We start from the raw sequence: 19,453 nt of genomic DNA on the forward strand, positions 1-19,453 counted from the left end.
TTCTCCCTATCTATCTCTCCCTAACTCCCCACCCCCTGCTGTCCCTCCCCTATTTCCCCCCGACAAACCGCAGTGTGTGATGCTCCCCTCCCTGTGTCCGTGTGTTCCCATTGTTCAACACCCACCTATAAGTGAGAACATGCAGTGTTTGATTTTCTGTTCTTGTGTCGGTTTGCTGAGAATGATGGTTTTCAGGTTCATCCATGTCCCTACAAAGGACACGAACTCATTGTTTTTTGTGGCTGCATAATATTCCACAGTGTATATGTGCCACATTTTCCCTGTCCAGTCTATCATCAATGGGCATTTGGATTGGTTCCAGGTCTTTGCTATTGTAAACAGTGCTGCAATGAACATTCATGTGCATGTGTCCTTATAGTAGAATGATTTATAATCCTTTGGATATATACCCAATAATGGGATTGCTGGGTCAAATGGAATTTCTATTTCTAGGTCCTTGAGGAATTGCCGCACTGTCTTCCACAATGGTTGAACTAATTTACACTCCCACCAACAATGTAAAAGTGTTCCTAATTCTCTACATCCTCTCCAAGCATCTATTGTCTCCAGATTTTTTAATGATCGCCATTCTAACTGGCGTGAGATGGTATCTGATCAGTATAGTTTCTATCAAAGCTATCCAACTCTGCCATGGTGGTATGTAAGCAGCCACAGCCTATGTAACTGAATGAATATGGCTGTGCTCTGATAAAACTTTCTTTACAAAAACAGATGATGAACTGGATGTGAGCTGTGAGCTCTAGTTTGCCAACCCCTGATTTAGATCATGGTTCTTATGCCACACTATATACTAGGGTCATGTGAGAGCTTTATAGTAATGCTGACATCAGCCCCAACTCCAGAAATTCTAAGTGTGGTCTGGAGTGGGGCCTGGACATCAGTCCTTTAAAGAAACTCTTCAGATAATTTGAGGCACAGTCAGGGATTAGAATCAGTAGGTTTAGGGTTGTGGCTTTGGCTTGGTTACACAACAGAATCGTGTGTGTGTGTGTGTGTGTGTGTGTGTGTGTATGAAGAATACTTATGTCTAGCACCGCCCTTAGAGATACTGGTGTAATTCATCTGGATATGGTCAGAAATTTTTAAAGCTTCCCAAATGTTTGTACTGTAAAGCCAGAGTTCAGAACCATTGATCTGGAGGGCAAGACAAACAGGCAATTTCAATACAGTGTGATAATTGTAGGACAGGAGTAATTTCAGCAAGTGAGTTATTTATTTATTCATTGAACACTTGTATTTTGGTTTCTACGTGCTAAGCAAGGGTTCTAAGTGTTGATATAACGAACTCATTTAATTTTCATGACGTTCTTGAAGGTAGGTACGATTAACATCCCCATTCTACAGTTGACTAAACTGAGGTGCAAAGAGTTTAACTGGGAACAAGGGACATATTTTGCAGGAAGGTGGTTTAGGAAAAACTCCTGTGAGAAGGTGATGTCTGAGAAGGATATGTGTAAGAGACCCAGGTACATGCAGGGTGGAGAAGGAAAGTAGAGTGAGGACTGCACCCTAGATGTAGCCGTGCCAAGGTGTGGAAGTGAGAGATGGTGATACAGGGCAGGTGAGCCCCGAAATTGGGGCTTAGCCAGGGAGAGTTCTTGGCTTCACCCAGCAAGGAATTCAAGGGTGAGCCAGTGGTGTTAGATAGCAACTTTTACTGAAGCAACAGTGTACAGCAGCAGCAGCAGCAGAGGTGTCGCTTCTTGCAGAGCAGGGCTACCCTGTAGGCAGTGTGCCCAGAGTAGCAGCTCAGAGGCAGGGCTACAGTCATATTTGTAACCACTTTTAATTCCATGCAAATCAAGGGGCAGATTATGGAGAAATTTCTAGGAAAAGGGTGGTAACTTCTGGGTCATAGAGTCGTTGTCATGGAAAGGGATGGTAACTTCTGAGTGTTGCTAAGGCACTAGTAAACTGACATGGGACACTAGTCGGTGTCTCATGGAAAGCTGCTTCCACCTTGTCCCTGTTTTAGCTAGTCCTCAGTTTGGTCTGATGTCTGAGTCCTCCCTCCTATCTCAACAGTATGCTATCTTCTGTAAACAGTGAGAATGAAGTTGACTTTACTGGGATGCAGAGTGTACTGTGTTATCGGGGACCTTGACGAGTTTTTTTTCAGTCAAGTGTTGGGATGAATTAAGAAACCCATTTCCTATTTAGAAAAAAAAGTGCAGCTTATTCTCAGGGCAAATGGGAAATAGGTTAATAAATGAATAAAAGGGGATGAAATGAGAGTCAGTAGTGAAGATAATTCCTGATAGAACCTTGAAGAAGAGAAGAAATATGTGTTGGTAACAGGAGAAGAGATGGAATTAAGGGAAGAGTTTATATGAAATAGGAGAGACTTGAATAGGTTTAGTGACTGGCAGGCAACAGAGCAAAGGGAGAGGATGAAAGTACAAGGGAAGGGGGTGAATGATGAACAGTATTCTTGAGGATAAGTCACAGGATCTAGAATGTGTGAGGATGAAGGACTTTCTTCCTCTGGGAAGGAGAGGATTGTAGGGATGTATATATTTTGTAGGTGAGTGGATAGAAAGGTGGAGGAAGTGCTAGCTGATGTTTTTTCACTTGTGGCAATTTTGGTCGTAAGAAACAGAAACCTACTTAAGCTTGTGCAAGAGACTTTATCAGTTAGAATTGCATGTAGAAATCCAAGTATAGGTGCTTAGTCCAAAAGAAATGTTATGTTTCTCAAATACTGAGAATCTAGAGTAGGCAGATCATGGGTAACCGCTACTTAAGGAAATAATAAATAATTTAAGCTCTTTCTAGACATCTGATTGACCAGACTCAGTGTGTGAATTTTGCGCTCATGGCCATGTGATATTTACTGTAACCTCAAGCATCATGTCTGAACTCTAAGCAGGAAAGAAGTGCTATATGGTTTGGCTGTATCCCCACCCAAATCTCACTTTAAGTTGTAATAATCTCCACATGTCAAGGGAAGAGCCAGGTAGAGATAATATAATCATGGGGGCGGTTTTCTCCTTACTGTTCTCATGGTAGGGAATACGTCTCATGAGATCTGATGGTTTTATAAATGAGAGTTCCCCTGCACAAGCTCTCTTGCCTGCTGCCATGTAAGATGTGACTTTGCTCCTCCTTCACCTTCCACCATGATTGTGAGGCCTCCCCAGTCATGTGGAACTGTGAGTCAGTTATACTTCTTTCCTTTATAAATTGCCCAGTTTCAGATATGTCTTTATTTGCTGCATAACAGCAGACTAATACAAGTGCAAAATGTAAACATCAGTTGAGCTCTTCATTTTTTTTCAATCAGGAAAATTTTTTCCTGGAGACCCTGGCAGTAGTTTATTGCTTATATCTCATTGACCAGAGAAAGTCATATAATCCTCCTATTTGCAAGAAGGTTTGGGAAGGAAAATATATTTATTTTTATTTTTAAATTTTTTAAGAGACTGGGGGGCTGGGTGTGGTGGCTCACGCCTATAATCCCAGCACTTTCGGAGGCCGAGGCGGGTGGATCACAAGGTCAAGAGATCGAGACCATCCTGGTCAACAAGGTGAAACCCTGTCTCTACTAAAAATACAAAAATTAGCTGGGCATGGTGGTGCGTGCCTGTAGTCCCAGCTACTCGGGAGGCTGAGGCAGGAGAATTGCTTGAACCCAGGAGGTGGAGGTTGCGGTGAGCCGAGATTGTGCCATTGCACTCCAGTCTGGGTAACAACAGTGAAACTCTGTCTCAAAAAAAAAAAAAAAAAAAAGAGACTGGGTCTTTCTACATTGCCCAGGCTGGTCTTGAACCTCTCAGTTCAAACAATCCTCCTGCTTCAGCCTCCTGAAGTAGCTGGGACTACAGGCTCATGCCACTGCACCTGGCAAAGGTAAGTACATTTTATAGGTGTACAGTCCCCTCAATAAAATCAGAGTGTTATTTAGGGCAAAAAGGAGAGGGGAATGTGGATAGGCAAATAGCAAGGTCTACAGCAGAAGAATGCATGAAAAATCTCACCTGGGTGTGGTGGCTCATGACTATAATCCAGGGCCTTGGGAGGCTGAGGCAGGAGGCTCACTTGATGCCAGGAGTTCAAGACCAGCCTGGACAACATAGCAAGACCCAAACTAGACAAAAAATTTAAAAAAAGGTAGCCAGGTTTGTTGGTGTGCAGCTTTAGTCCCAGCTCCTTGAGAGGCTGAGGCCAGAAGATCACTTAAGGCCAGGAGTTTGAAGCTCTAGTGACCTAAAATCAGGCCATTGCACTTGAGCCTGGGCAAGAGAGTGTATTTTAATTTTAAAATAAAATAAAAAAAAGATCTCAGAAAGTCAAACCGACCAACCAACCAACCAACCAAAGTAGAGCCAGCCCTTACAGAGTTTGGAACTGGGAGCTAAGATGCTCCCTGTCTAATAAACATCAGGGAATTGTTGTCTTTTCCCTGGGCGTCAGCTCTGGTTTCCTTTCTCCACTCATCAGTGTCTTCTGTTTATATGTTGTTTCTATTTGATATTAACTGTTACATACCCACAGGTCATATGGGCTTCCCACATCATTTTCTTTCAGCTGTTTCAGTTTTGTAATTCCAAATTCAGGCAAATATCAGATTGGCTTATCCTAATTTTGTGAGCCAGACTTACAAATTATTCATGACTGGTTAATCAATGGATGATCCACTGAACAGTGGAAGGGATCATGTGACTTGAATCTTGGCCATACTCTACATGCATACATGCTACGGGAACCATGAGGGGTAGTTTCCCTTTGAAGTTATGAGGAGGGAAGCTAATACAGGATTTTTACTTTCTTTGGGAAGTAGAAGGTGAAGTCTTACTCTAAGGGTGATCAGAGAAGAGAAGGTTAAGAAAATTTATGCTATAGTTTGGATATTCAACCTTCATCCTCATGTTGAAATTTGATTCCCAGTGTTGGAGGTGGGCCTAGTAGAAGATGTTTGGGTCTTGGGGGTGGATACCTCATGAATAGATGAATTTCCTCCCTGAGTGGGAGTACTAAGCGAGTTCTCACCATATTGGTTCCCTTGTGAGCTGGTTGTTAAAAGGAGTCTGGCACCTTGCTCTCCGCTTGCTTTCTCTCTCACTGTGGGATCTCTATACATGCCAGTCCCTTGGTCTTCCATCATGAGTGGAAGCTCCCTGAAACCCTCACCAGGAGCAGATGCTGGTGCCATGCTTCTTGTACAGCTTGTGGAATTATGAGCCAAATATACCTCTTTTCTTTAAATTTATCCAGCTGCAGGTATTTCTTTATAGCAACTCAAATGGACTAAGACAGTTGAGGATACTACAAATCTGAAACAACTACAGAAAAAGAAACCCAAAAGATATTCAGAACAGTATGAAGGGCTCAGATGAGTTTTGAGACCAGAATTTTGTAATTATTCCATTCTTCCAGCAGAGCTCACAGCCTGGTGAAGATGTGTGGGAGGCAATTATTGGATTCATCCACGGCTGGCATTTTTCCAGGTAGGTGAGAAAGACAGACATTGATACGGAGGATTAAAACATTAAAAAAAGAGCTAGGATGATTGTCAGCTGTTGCCAAAAAGAAATCTTAGAATTTAAGATTTCAGAGATGTGAGATTTCTTGTTGGATGGATGACTTTATGGTGTAAGGTGTGATCATGAGAGAAGATGGTCAAAGAAGAGTGGAGGTGAAGGCCACTTAGTTGAGAGGTCAAAAGATTTGAGAGGCATGCATAGTGAATGGGCTGCTCAAGTGGTTACTAAAGTCACTTGGGTTAGTGGCAGTGCTTGGAACAGAGAGGAAAATGATGGTACACCAGGATATTTAGTGAAAAAAAGAGAGTGGCTAGGAACAAGTGGGTAGCTATAATGTGAAAGCATCAGGAGTTAAATCTGGAATCATTTTTGATCCTTCTTCACTTCTCAGTATACATACCCAACAAATCACCAGACCTTATAATTCCATAATCTTATAAATAATCTTATAAATTCCATCTCATAAGAATTTAATCTAACCCATCTATGTAGAATCCTGGAAGAGAATTCTACTTCCCTGTCTCTAATGTCAAGCATGGCCATGCGACTTGCAGGGACCCTCCATGCAGGAGGATTATATATTCCTACTCCGTTGGACACAAATGTAGCCATGTGGCTTGCTTTGGCTAATGGAATCTGGGCCAAAGTGATGCGTGTTATTTCTCAGCAAAAGCTTTAAGAACCAGATATATGGCTTCTATTTTCTTTTCCTCTTTTATAAGATTGGCATTGACACAGATAAAGACTGATCAATCAGTCATGAAGGCAACGTGAAGACATGACCCACATGGACATATAACATGAATGGGAAATAAATCACTAGTGTAAGACGTTGATATTTATTATTGCAGCAAAACTGAATATGGTCTGTAAGGCTCTGAGTGATTTAACGATTTGGTCCGACTTCTCCAGCCTTATCTCTCAAACATCTCCCCCTTTATCTGACTTAATCTTATTTTTCTTCCAGATCCCAGCTTAAATGTCACTTTCCCAGAAAAGTCTTTTCTAACTCTCTTCTCCCTTGCAGTACTGGACTAATTTAGATCACCTATTATTCCAGCTCATAACACCTTGTTCTTTTTATTCATATCACTCTAAACACAGTCTGTAATTTTTTTTTGTGAGTGTGATTATCTGTTTACCCCAGGAGAAGGTAAGTTCAGACAGGGCAGACATTATGTGGGTGTATTTCTTCATTGTATTGCCGTGCCTGGTATACAATAAGCACTCAATTAAAATTTCTTCATCAAGTGGACAAATTTGAGTCCAGATTACAGGTTAGCCTACAAGTCAGAGACAGTCTGATGCATCAAATATGAAGAGGTAGGTGGGAAACAAGAAATGGATCCAGTGCAAATGAAGACAGGTTGTGGGTCAAAGGGGGTGGTGGTACATGGAGAAATAATCAGATGCAAAAGTTTACAAAGAAGAGGTCACTTATAAGATGCCAGATACCAATTCTACAGGGAGGAAGGTAATGGTTCAGGGAAAAGAGCTGACATGAACACTAAGCTACCATGCAGCCCTCCCTCTCTTCTTTTCTCATTTTGTTTTTTCTTCAATTTGTGGAGCATCTTCTGGACACTGGGTTTTTTTTGGAGGATGTAGTAATAAATGAGTTAATAGCTAGTTGCATGAGATTACCAAATGGAGAAGGCAGATATGAAACTAATAAGTCAGGTGTGGTGGTGTCTCATGCCTGTATTCTCAGCACTTTGGGAGGCTGAGGCAGGTAGTATTGCTTGAGCCTAGGAGTTTGAGACCAGCCTGGGCAACATGGTTGGTATGGTTGGGCTGTGTCCCCAACCAAATCTCACCTTGAATTGTAATAATCCCCACATGTCGAGGGCGGGGCCAGGTGGAGAGAACTGAATCGTGGGGTGTTTTCCCCCATACTATTCTTGTGGTAGTGAATAGTCTCATGAGAGCTGATGGTTTTATAAAGGAGAGTTCCCCAGCACAAATCCTTTTGCCTGCTGCCATATAGGGGGTGACTTTGCTTCTCCTTTGCCTTCTGCCATGATTGTGAGGCCTCACCTGCCACGTAGAGCTCTAGTCCATTAAATCTCCTTCCTTAATAGATTACCAGGTCTTGGGTAAGCCTTTATTAGCAGTGTGAGAACAGACTAATACAATATTGAAACCCTATCTTTACAAAAAACAAAACAAAACAAAACCCAGAATTACCCAGGTGTGGTGGTGTGCACCTGTGGTCCCAGCTGCTTGGGACCACCTCTTGAGCCCAGGAGGTAGAGGTTGCAATGAACTGAGATTGTGCCAGTGCACTGAAAAAAAAAGTGATAGATGAATCTTTTTTTCTAGACAGAAATTCAGAGACACGAGAAATTTCAAAGAGAAACAAGTCTATGTTTGCCTTTCCTGTCTCTGTTCCTTCTACTCAAGTGTCAGGACATTGCTATTGATTCAGAGGATCTATTTCCAGAGTTTTATTTATTAAAATTAAAAAATTTAAATCAGAGTAATAGATATACATGTTACCAAGTCACATAATACAGAAGTATTTACTGACAAAAAGCAATAGCCTTTCATTCCACCTGAAATCTTTTCCCTAGAGGCAACTTCTTTTTTTTTGTAACTATTTCTGTTTTTAGTTCTGTTTGTTTCCACTAGAACTATGAGCACTATACTTACATCTCTATTTTTTGGCTTATCCTCTGCCGGCAATTTTTATTTCTGTTTACAGTGTTCTTCTCCTTAATCTTTGCCTGCCCCAATTTTATCCATTCTTCATGGCCTCAACTCAGGAGACGCTTTATTTAAAAAGACCATAACCCCATGGTCATAGCAAATTTATTAACCTTCTGGTGGTCATGAGATACTGTGGTCTAGGGTCACTCAAGATGATAATAATAGTATTTCTGTCTGGGTCCTGTTCACTTCATGTGAAATGTCACAGGTATTTTCAGTGGGATGCTGCTGGTATATACGGGGATGGAGACAGTTGAAGGGATATGGGTGGAGCACTAACAGCACCAGCTACACTTCCACATTCTTCATATTAAAGCTCGTAGTCAGTCTTCCCTCTGTCTCCCACCGTGTCTTGATCCAACTATACACCTTTGGTATATTCTACCTTATCCTGTGAGTTCATGTTTTTCTCTTACTTTCCTATAAGCTCCGGGGGCAGAAACTATGTCTGATGCATCTTTTTATCCTTCCATGGCTTAGCAGAATTCCTCTCACAGAGAATCTATTTACTCAATAAACATTCACAGAATTGAATTGTGGGGGACACCATGGCTCCCGAGGGCACTATTAAATCAGATCCATTCTTTCTTAACACCATCAAAGGATAATGTCAAGACATTGCCATTGATTCAGAGAATCCATTTCCAGAATTTTACCTATTAAAAATTTTAAACATTTAAATCAAAATAATAGATATACATGGTAACAAGTCACGTAATGCAGAAACACTAATTGATAGAAAACAATAGATTTTTCCTCCACCTGCAGTTCTCTCTCCAGAGGCAACTTTTTTAACTTTTATTTTTACCAATTTCTGATTTTAGTTCTGTTTGTTTCCACTGGAACTCTAAATAGTATACTTACATCCCTATTTTCTGGCTTATCTACTGCAGACAATTTTTATTTCTCCTTTGTTATGAAAAATGAGGATTTAGCTCAGACAAATAACCCTTTTCCTTCTGTCCTCTTCTGAATATTTGATACATTTGTTTTTAGTTCTTCTAAAATTATATTTTCAACTTTATGCAGTATAGTTTGTACACAGTTTCTGTCCTCCCATTTTAAATTTTACTGGTGCTTTTTTTCTACATTCTTTTTAAGGTGAGGACATTCTTTCCTTTCATTTTTCTTCCTGCCTCTACTCAACTCTCTCTCTCCCCTTTTCTTATGGTTATCTTTTATTCTCATGTTGCCAAGACAGTTAACAGCTATATTGTGTTCTTTAACCACAGTTAAGTTGTTCTTTGCCTATAGATTGATACTGAAAATTGAATACACACTCATGCTTTCATTTTTATAATTATGTAATGATCATTCACACCTGGACCAGGGATTGAACTAGGAATATATTTTCTTCTTTACAGATCCAAAGTCATAACCCTTGGGTCACTCAAATAAGAATGTCCTAAGCATCAAAGTTAAAAGATTTTTATGTTCTTATAGCAGTAGCTTAAAATCTCACCACATTTAATTAGCTTCATATTTAGAGCATGACTTTCTCATCAATTTTTAAGCCTGGAGTTTCTAATTGCTCTTTTATTTGTTGCCAAAAAACATAGTGTTCCTTTATCATATCTTCAGCTTTTCCACTCTCTCAATCAAACCATTTGTGTGTGTATTTCTTTGGTATGTCCTCTCTTAAAAGACCTCTTGTAAGGAATGGGGAGTGGGGGATTGGGTGGTCTGGCTGCTATATTAAATCATGAATTCTTCTTTAGTTTTGAAAATTAAAAAAAATACCATTTTAGAGCCTGGCATCGTGGCTTATGCCTGTAATCCCAGCACCTTGGGAGGCTGAGACAGGCAGATCACTTGAGGTCAGGAGTTCGAGACCAACCTGGCCAACATGATGAAAACCCCATCTCTACTAAAAATACAAAAATTAGCCAGGCATGGTGGCACATGCCTATAGTCCCAGCTACTTGGGAGGCTGAGGTGGGAGAATCACTTGAACCTGGGAGGCGGTGGTTGAAGTGAGCTGAGATCACACCACTGCACTCCCACCAGGGTGAAAGAGTAAGACTCCATCTCAAAAAAAAAAAAAGAAAAAAAAAGAAAAATATAATTTTAGGTGTGATTGTTACCAATAATTATTCCAGGTTCTGAATGATCCCCATGCCAGGCCTCTGGCTTTTCAGTTTTTCTCACATTTTATCTGTCTCATGTGCTTTTCTCATATTTTCAATTTTATTATTCTTTGTGCCTTTATTTTCTTTCTTTCTTTTTTTTTTTTTTTAATGGAGTTTTGCTCTTGCTGCCTAGGCTGGAGTGCAATGGTGTCTTGGCTCACTGCACCCTTTGCCTCCTAGGTTCAAGCAATGCTCCTGCCTCAGTCTCCTGAGTAGCTTGGATTACAGGCATGAGCCACCACACCCAGCTAATTTTGCATTTTTAGTAGAGACGGTTTTTCCATGTTAGTCAGGCTGGTCTTGAACTCCTGACCTCAGGTGATCTGCCCACCTCAGCCTCTCAAAGTGCTGGGATTACAGGCGTGAGCCACCATGCCTGGGGTGTGCCTTCATTTTCTTGCTAGTAAAATGGGGATAAGAAATTCAAAGTTATATCACAGAAAAATGATTAGGAATATAACACTTCACCCTCTTTTGGAAAAAAAAATCTACATATAAGCTATATTCAACACCTATATATAAGGTTATTAAGCTTATAAAAGAATAAACATAGCTTGGGAGAAATCTTCCTGTGAATGGCATATAGAGATTCTAAAGTCCATGTTACTTTTATTTCTGTGATAGGGGCTATTAGTTTATGATCTTTGGATTGGAGCACAGTCTGGTATTAGTTTCAGGACCAAGACTTTCCAATGCCTGAGGGTGGAAGCTTAGATGCCATGTTGAACCACATGCCTGATCCTTGGTGGATACAAATTCTCTCTCCTGCTTCTCAGTTCTAGTGAAAAATCTCCATGCAGGATTGATACATGGAGAAGAAAGACTCCTGGACTATTACAGACCTCCTTCTCTAAAGGAGCAGAGATCTTATTAAATCTATGTGATCTTATCCTCCACTCCGAAGGCAACCATGTGGCTTTGGGTTACTCAGAATTAAAATGATTTGGAGGTTCCTTCCCACTATCACTTAGAGTCTTGTTTTAAGGGGTACTTAGAGAGATCCCACCTGACTCAACAGAATAGGTTAAATTCCCTTGCAGCATACACTTTTAATTGGCCAAGTCTCTTTCTTTTTTAAGTGGTAGATACTCAAACTTGTTTAAGTAGAAAGGGAGGTAATTGAAAAGACAATGAAACATTCATAGATAGATCCATGTAAGTATAGGAGCAGTGTTAATATTATGAAGCTTTCTGCCTCTCATTTTTTCTTACATTTGCTCCTGTACCCATCTCTTACCTCGCTTCCTCTCCTTTTTTTTTTTTTTTTTTGAGATTTTGCACTGTCACCCAGGCTGAAGTGCGGTGGAGTGATCTCGGTTCACTGCTACCTTCGCCTCCTGGGTTGAAGCGAATCTCCTGTCTCAGCATCCCGAGTAGCTGGGGTTACAGGTGCCCACCACCACGCCCAGCTAATTTTTGTATTTTTAGTAGAGACAGGGTTTCACCATTTTGGCCAGGCATGTCTCGAACTCCTGACCTTGTGATTTGCCTGCCTTGGCCTGCCAAAGTGCTGGGATTACAGGTGTGAGCCACCACACCCGGCCTTCCTCTCCTTTTTTTTCTCCCCTTCCTTCCCTTCTTCTTCTCCTCCTTTGTCTCCTCCTTATTCCCTCCCTCCTTCTCCCTCCCTCCCTTCTTCCCTCCCCACTTTACTCCTTTCCTTCCTCCCTCCCTCCCCCTTACTTCCCCTTCTTTCCTCCCTCCCTCCTTTCCTCCCTCCCTCCCTTCCTCCCTCCCTCCCTTCCTTCCTTCCCAGCCTGCAGAACTGAGAGCCAACTAAACCTCTTTATAAATTACCCAGTCTCATGTATTTCTTTCTTTCTTCTTCTCCCCCCACTTTTTTTTTTTTAATTTGAGATGGACTCTCACTCTGTTGTCCAGAACGGAGTGCAGTGGCACGATCTCAGCTCACTGCAACCTCTGCCTCCTGGGTTCAAGGGATTCTCCTGCCTCAGCCTCCCAAGTAGCTGGGACTACAGGCATGCACTACCACGCCCAGCTAATTTTTGCATTTTTAGTGAAGATGTGGTTTTGCCATATTGGCCAGCTCGTCTCAAACTCCTGGCCTTAAGTGATCTCCCTGCCTAGGCCTCCCAAAGTGCTGGGATTACAGGTGTGAGCCTCTGCATGTCCAGGATTTCCTTTCTTTGTATGGCTGAATGCTATTCCATTGTATGAATAGAACACATTTGCTTTATCCATTTATCTACTGATGAATGTTTAGGTTGTTTCCATATCTTGACTGTTGTCAAGCCTGCAATGAACACGGGAACGCACATATCTCTTTGAGATCCTTTGATTTTGATTATTTTGGATAAATATCCAGAAATAGGATTGCTGAATTAAATAGACAGTAATGCAGTAATAGTAGGAGACTTCAGTACCCCACTTTTAATAATGAATAGAAAATCCAGATAGTCAATAAAGAATCAGCAGACTTGAATAACATTATATTTAATAGATCAAATGGACCTATAGATATATATATATAGTCTATTCCATCCAAAAGGAGCAGTTTACTCTTTCTTTATACACACTTATTTTTTTTTTGTTCTGGAGACAGTAATGCAATATAAAACCTATTGAATGGTTACTTCTGTACCAGACACTTATTTCTGCTTTTTAAAAAAATTATTTTTAAATTTACGCATGCTTTTTTGGATGTGTAAATCCCAGTTCTGGGAGTTTGACAAGCCCATAAACATTGACTTGTGTATCTAATTTTCATTTGTACCTTTGTATTGGTTTTTTAAGGTGCTCTCCTTTCCCCAAACTATAGTCAGCCCTCTGTATCCTCAGGTTCTACATCTGTGGATTCGACCAACCACAAATGGAAAATATTGGAAAAAACTACAATAAAAAAATGATACAACAATAGAAGATAATACACATAAAAAGCAATGCAGTATACCAAATATTTATGTAGCATTTACATTGTATGAAGTATTATAAGTATCTAGATATAATTTAAAGTATATGAGAGACTGTGTGCAAGTTATATGAAAATATTATGTCATTTTATATAAAGGACTCAAGCATGGATTTCAGTATCTATAGTGAGTCCTGGAATCAATGCCCTGCAGATGCTAGGGGACAACTGTATACAATCTTTGGGTCCCATTAAATTAGAATTTGCTTCTCTCAATTTCTTTCTTTATTGGCCAGCTTTCCAGTGATTGCATGGTCATTGTCTGTTTTCCTTATCACTGTAACCCAACATCCAGCGCACAGCCTGGCACATAATAAATGCTCGTTAAATATGTAAGAGGAAACTCTGTGGGAATAGCAATTCTCAGCAAACTCCTCCACTCCCAGACTAATCCTAGGACACACGCAATGAGGACTTACCATTGCTTGAGCCACTGGTTTTCCCAGGAATGCCTACCGGTGCCTCAGTGTCCTCTAGGTTCATGTGCTTCCTATTTTCTTTTGCTACTTTTCTATCACAAGGGTTTCAGTATCCAAAAAAATTTTCCCTAGATTTAGTTTGCAAGATTGGAATTTTATCTTCGTTGTTTTCACCGAATTTCTACTTGAGCCCTTTAGGGTTTCAGTTTCCAAGTTGGAATCCTGATTCTTAATCCTAGACCCCAAGGAGGGGTTTCCTAATCTTGGATCAATCTTCCTGGTGTTAATTGCCTTACTGCCTCAGTTCTAAGAGGTGTCCAGTGTGGAGGCCCATACTTGGACATCTTATCATCTCTTGGATCAATGATAATTAATTCCCTCAACAAATTTGTATTGTATACCATGTGCTGGGCATTGTGCTTAGGTGGACAAAACAAAAATTATCACTGCCTCTGCAGAGCTTTCCGTCTAGACTGGGTTGGGAGAGGAGTAAGACAGAGACAGAGAAACAGAGAGAGGAACCAAGCAATCAAACAGACAAGGTAAATGATTTTAATAACAGTACTGTAAAGACAATAACCATGGGACTGAGATAAAGTAACACCTCGGGGGCTGGGGGATGCGTGCCCCCTTGGATGTGTGGCCAGGCCATGCTGAAGAGGTGACTGGAGTTGACATCCAAGGAATGAGAAGACATCAGCCATATTACGAGAGGAGAAAGTACATTTTGAGAAGAGGGAGCAAATTGCATGAAGACTCCGAGATGGGAAAGAGCTCTGTGGGTCTGAATAACTGAATTAAGGCTAGTCTGGGGAGAGAGTGGTGATTGAAGGAAGATGAGGTTAAGTAGGGGCCAGGTGATGCAAGGCATTTAGGCCTTGGTAAGGAGTCTGGATTTTCTCCTATGTATCATGGTAAGGCATTTATGGGTTTAAGCAGGGGAGACTCCTAATAAGATTTGTTTCTTTTTTTAATTTTCAACTTTTATTTTAGAATCAGGACATACACGTACAGGTTTGCTACAAAGATATATTGTATGATGCTGAAGTTTCGGGTATGAATGATCCCTTCACCCAGGTTGTGAACATAATGCCCAACCGGTAGTTTTCAGCCCTTTTCCCCCTCCCTCTCTTTCTCCTCTAGTAGTCCTGTATTAGTCTGTTCTCCAGCTGCTAATAAAAGCATACCCAAGGTTGTGTAATTTATAATGGAAAGAGGTTTACTGGACTCACAGTTCCACGTGGCTGGGAAGAGCAAGGGAAATCTTACATGGTGGCAGGCAAGATAGTGTGTGTGCAGGGAAACTCCCTTTTGTAAAACCATTGGATCTCAGGGGACTTATTCATTATCGTGAGAACAACACAGGAAAGACCTGCCCCATGATTCAATTACCTCTCACTGGGTCCCTCCCATGACATGTGGGAATTATGGGGGCTACAGTTCAGGATGAGATTTGGGTGTGGACACTGCCAAACCATATCCAGTCCCCAGTGTCTATTGTTCCCATCTTTACATCCGCATGTACCCAATGTGGTACATATACACCATAGAATATTACACAGCCATAAAAAGAACAAAATAATGTCTTTTGTAGAAGCATGGATGCAGCTGGAGGCCATTATCCTAAGCAAACTAATGCAAAAACAGAAAATCAAATACCACATGTTCTCACTTATACGTGAAAGCCAAACATAGGATCTATGTTTTAAGAATATTCTTCTTCCTGCTTTGTAGAGAATAAGTGCCAGGAAAGGGCAATCTCTATATAGCACTCCAGGGTTTATGCAAACCACAATGTGAATGGTATCTCTTGGGGTGTTTCCTGGAAGCAGCCTTTCTAGAAAGGCAAGAGTAGAAGAGAAGATGATTTCAGACCATGGTTCTCCACATAGGCTGTACATTCTGCTCCACATAGGCTGTACATTCTGGGGAGTTGCTAAAGAACAGTCACTCAGCGGTGTCTCCACCCTCAGGCTATTTTAAATCAGAGCCTCTGGGAGTGGGGGCAGGCATCACTGTGTAACTAGTGTCCCAAACCACAGCTTTAGGAGGATGTTACATCAGCCCAGGCAAGAGATGATGGTCATTTGGACTAGGATAGTGGTAGTGAAGAGAGAAAGAGCTGGAGAAACTTTGAGGTACAATAGACAGGCTTGACTAAATGTGGATAGGGGATGAACGTGAAGAATAAAGAGTTACTCCCAGGTTTCTGGTTAGGGAATTACTAGAGCAATGGTTTTCACTCAAGCATGCTTCCAGATCACCTGTAAGTCTTGTTAAAACTCCTTCCAGTGTAAAAAGTGACAAAATAGATGAAGAAAATTAAGTTTCGAAGTTTTGTCAAATTGGAAAGTTTTCAGTCATGATTTCTTTAAAAAAAAATTTTTTTTTTGTCCTATCCTCTTTCTTCTGTCTTTCTGGGACTCCTGTGACAAAAATGTTAGATCTTTTGTCACAGTCCCATGGGTCCCGCGGGAAGTAGAATCTGGGCTGTCTCACTCAGCCTTTGCTGGTGCAGGTGAACCTAGGGCCACAATTTTTCTATGATGTTTGGGTGTAGTTAAGTGGTTATTGTCCAGAGTTTTGTCTCTTGCTAGATTGCTCTTTTCCTGTTCTTTTTTTGTTTTTTTGGCAAAAAGATTGGGCTTTTATATGGGCTTTTTTGTTAGCCTCTTCAGCTTCAAGTCTGGTATATACAAAATGAAAAGAAACCAAGTGAGCGTACCCAATGTTGTTCCTCGGTCCCCAGCCAGTCTGCCTTCTCGTTTCAGTCTCTGCTTGTTTTATATATAATGTCCAGGGTTTTTACTTAGCATGGAGTTTTTAGAAGCTTTACTTAGCAGGGAGAATAGGGAAAAGGATATCTTTTTTATCTTCCCATAGGCACAAGAACTGAAACCAGTTTTTAGTAAAAAAAAAAAAAAAGTTTATCAGTTGGGCACAGTGGCTCATGCCTGTAATCCCAGCACTTTGAGAGGCCAAGGTGGGAGGATCACTTGAGCTCCTCCCACCATGGTGTAGTGAGCCATGATCATGCTACTGCAGTCTAGCCTCGGTGACAAAGTGGAACTCTGTCTCAAAAAAACCCCAAATAAAAAACAACAAGCAAAACCAGTTTATAAGAAATAAGTCTCTCTCTTATTATATCTTCTTTTCTACAAAAGTTATCAATGTTAATTAACAGCCTGGAGTATGTCGTTTTATTCTTTCTCTGTACACGTTTACAAATATGCACATATAAGCATACATACACAGAACTTTTGTCATTATTTTTACCCAAATGTAATCATACTATATTCCTATGCAACTTGCTCTTATCATTCATAATACATAATGGACACCCTTTTGGGCTAACAGTCATGGCTCTAACTAATTCTTTATATTAGCTACTTAATATTCTGTAATGTGGAAGGGCCATATTTACTTAAGTTATTTTTAGTTTTATTGCCTTCACAAATAATAAGTTTATTTATATAGGACAGATTACCAAAAGATAAACAGTATATGTCCTTTTTTTTTTTTTTTTTGAGATGGAGTCTTGCTCTGTCACCTAGGCTGGAGTATAGTGGCAGGATCTTGGCTTACTGCAACCTCTGCCTCCCAGGTTCAAGAGATTCTTGTGCCTCAGCCTCCCAAGTAGCTGGGAATACAGGTGTGCACTACTACACCTGGTTAATTGCATTTTTTTTTTTTTAGTAGAAATGGGTTTTGCCATGTTGGCCAGGCTGGTCTCAAACTCCTGGCCTCAAGTAATCCATATGCCTCAGCCTCCTAATATGCTGGGATTACAGGCTTGAGCCACTAGGCCCAGCCAGTATATGTACTTTTAAGTTGAATAAACATGACATGGTTATCGTTCCACAAAAGGCTGTGATGACTTACATTTCCCCAATGACATGAGAATATATGTTTCTTCCGGCATCTTGCCAGCTCTGGAAGTTTCCTCTTATTTAAAATTTTTGCCTATCTGCCCAGGGTGAAATAGTATCTCATTTTTAAATAACATATTTATTGGCCTATTCCTGCCTTTTTCCATTTTCCTGTTGGATGTTAGTATATTGCTCATCAGTTTAGGAGAACTCATTTTTACAGTTTTATCTGTTATATGCATTGCAAATACATTGTCTCTGTTTAACTCCAACCTATTACCAGAGCATCTGTGTACATTTCCCCTAACACACTGAGCATGTTGCATTGTCCCTTGCTGACATTGCTGTCTCTGCTAAAGGCTGTCTTCCTTAAGCTAAGGATCATTTTCACAACATTGTAGCTCCAGTCCCAAGCAGTTATTTGTGCATAGTAGGTGCTTAAAGGGTTTTTGAATTAATTGTTGAATTTCTATCTCAGTAAAAATGGTTCCTCTGTGTTTTCCTTCCTTTGTGCCTCCCTAAGTGACGCATTAATTACAGTTGTTCTATCAAGTGTCAAGCTAACCTGAACAATTACAACTCGAAGCAAAGAGCAGAGCCCAAATGACAGCATCTTCATCCTTGGAGCTGAGCTGCTTGCATGAGGAAGGACAAGAAAATTGCACCATCTGCCTGGATGTAGATGGAAAGACTCGGCTCCTACTAGACATGGCATGAAGGGGGAGGGAGTGCACTTACTTGTTATTTCAAGCTATGATGGCTATTTTCATGTTATGTGTCATTCGTGGAACAATCTGATGTTAACAGTTGGCTCAAAGCTTTTATGCCTAATGATCTGCTTCAAGGAGAAGGAGTGAAATACTGAAGGAGGAAGTCCTTAATCCTCAGTTCTGTGGACTGTCCCCCAGTCTGGGAAACTAGAGAGTTCTGTGGTCAGCCAGTGCTGCAGAAATAAAGTATGATAGAGTAGAGGGTTGAGAAGAGGTTACCAGGAGGAGGAAGGGTGTGTGAAAGAAAATAAATGGTCCCTAGCCAGTCTTGTTTCATTTCATTTCAGTCTTTTGCTTGTTTTATATATAATGTTTAGGGGTTTTAGTTTTACTTAGCAGAGAGGATAGGGAAGTGTATCTTCTCTATCTTCCCAGAGGCACAAGAACAGGTCTGAATGGACATAGAGCATGAATGTATATAAGGAATTGAGTAGACAGTGGTGTGTGGGGAGCATGTAGAGATAGAAGAGAGATCCAGTTTTGAAGTTAGACAAATGTCAGTTCTAATCTTGCCTGTGTTACTGACTTACACCATGTTTTGTTCAAACTAATTGATCATCTTAATGGCACAAGAACTGACAGCTACAGATACCAACCCCTCCTCCATCCCATCTCTCTGTAGTGTTGCCACAGAAAATCTCCATGTTCTATTCCATTCCACATCTTGCTGCTTTTGTGTCATGATTACTGTTGCTGACACTGGAGTCTGAATTGAAGTTTTCTTCTAGGCTGACCTCTTAGATTTAACCTTAGATGCAACAAGATTCATCTTATTTCTGGAGGTCACCTTTATTTACCCAGGATAAGAAGCCTAGTTTTTCTTTCTTTTTCTTTATTTTTTTTTTTTTGAGCTGGAATCTTGCTCTGTCACCCAGGTTGGAGTGCATTGCTGCAATTTTAACTCACTGCAACTTCTGCCTCTGCCTCCCAGGTTCAAGTGATTCTCCTGCCTCAGCCTCCCTAGTAGCTGGGACTACAGACATGCGCCACTACACTTGGCTAATTTTTATATTTTTAGTAGAGATGGGGTTTCACCATATTGGCCAGGCTGGTCTCAAACTCATGACCTCAAGTGATCCACCTGCCTTGGCCTCCCAAAGTGCTGGGATTACAGGCATGAGCCA

The 19,453-nt window shown here is 40.8% G+C and overlaps 1 protein-coding gene across 8 annotated transcripts in view; it reads left to right on the plus strand.

Moving 5' to 3' along the window:
• The window catches only part of HS3ST4 (heparan sulfate-glucosamine 3-sulfotransferase 4), a 900,746-nt gene that overhangs the window by 90,250 nt on the left and 791,043 nt on the right, over window positions 1-19,453 (plus strand). For all 8 annotated transcript variants that reach the window (XM_078344971.1, XM_078344972.1, XM_078344975.1 and 5 more), the window contains one exon: window positions 5,401-5,468. The gene's annotated coding sequence lies outside the window, so the exon portion shown is untranslated. The remainder of the gene's footprint in view (window positions 1-5,400; window positions 5,469-19,453) is intronic.

This window comes from Callithrix jacchus, chromosome 12, assembly GCF_049354715.1.
Source record: "Callithrix jacchus isolate 240 chromosome 12, calJac240_pri, whole genome shotgun sequence".
Lineage (NCBI taxonomy): Eukaryota > Metazoa > Chordata > Mammalia > Primates > Cebidae > Callithrix > Callithrix jacchus.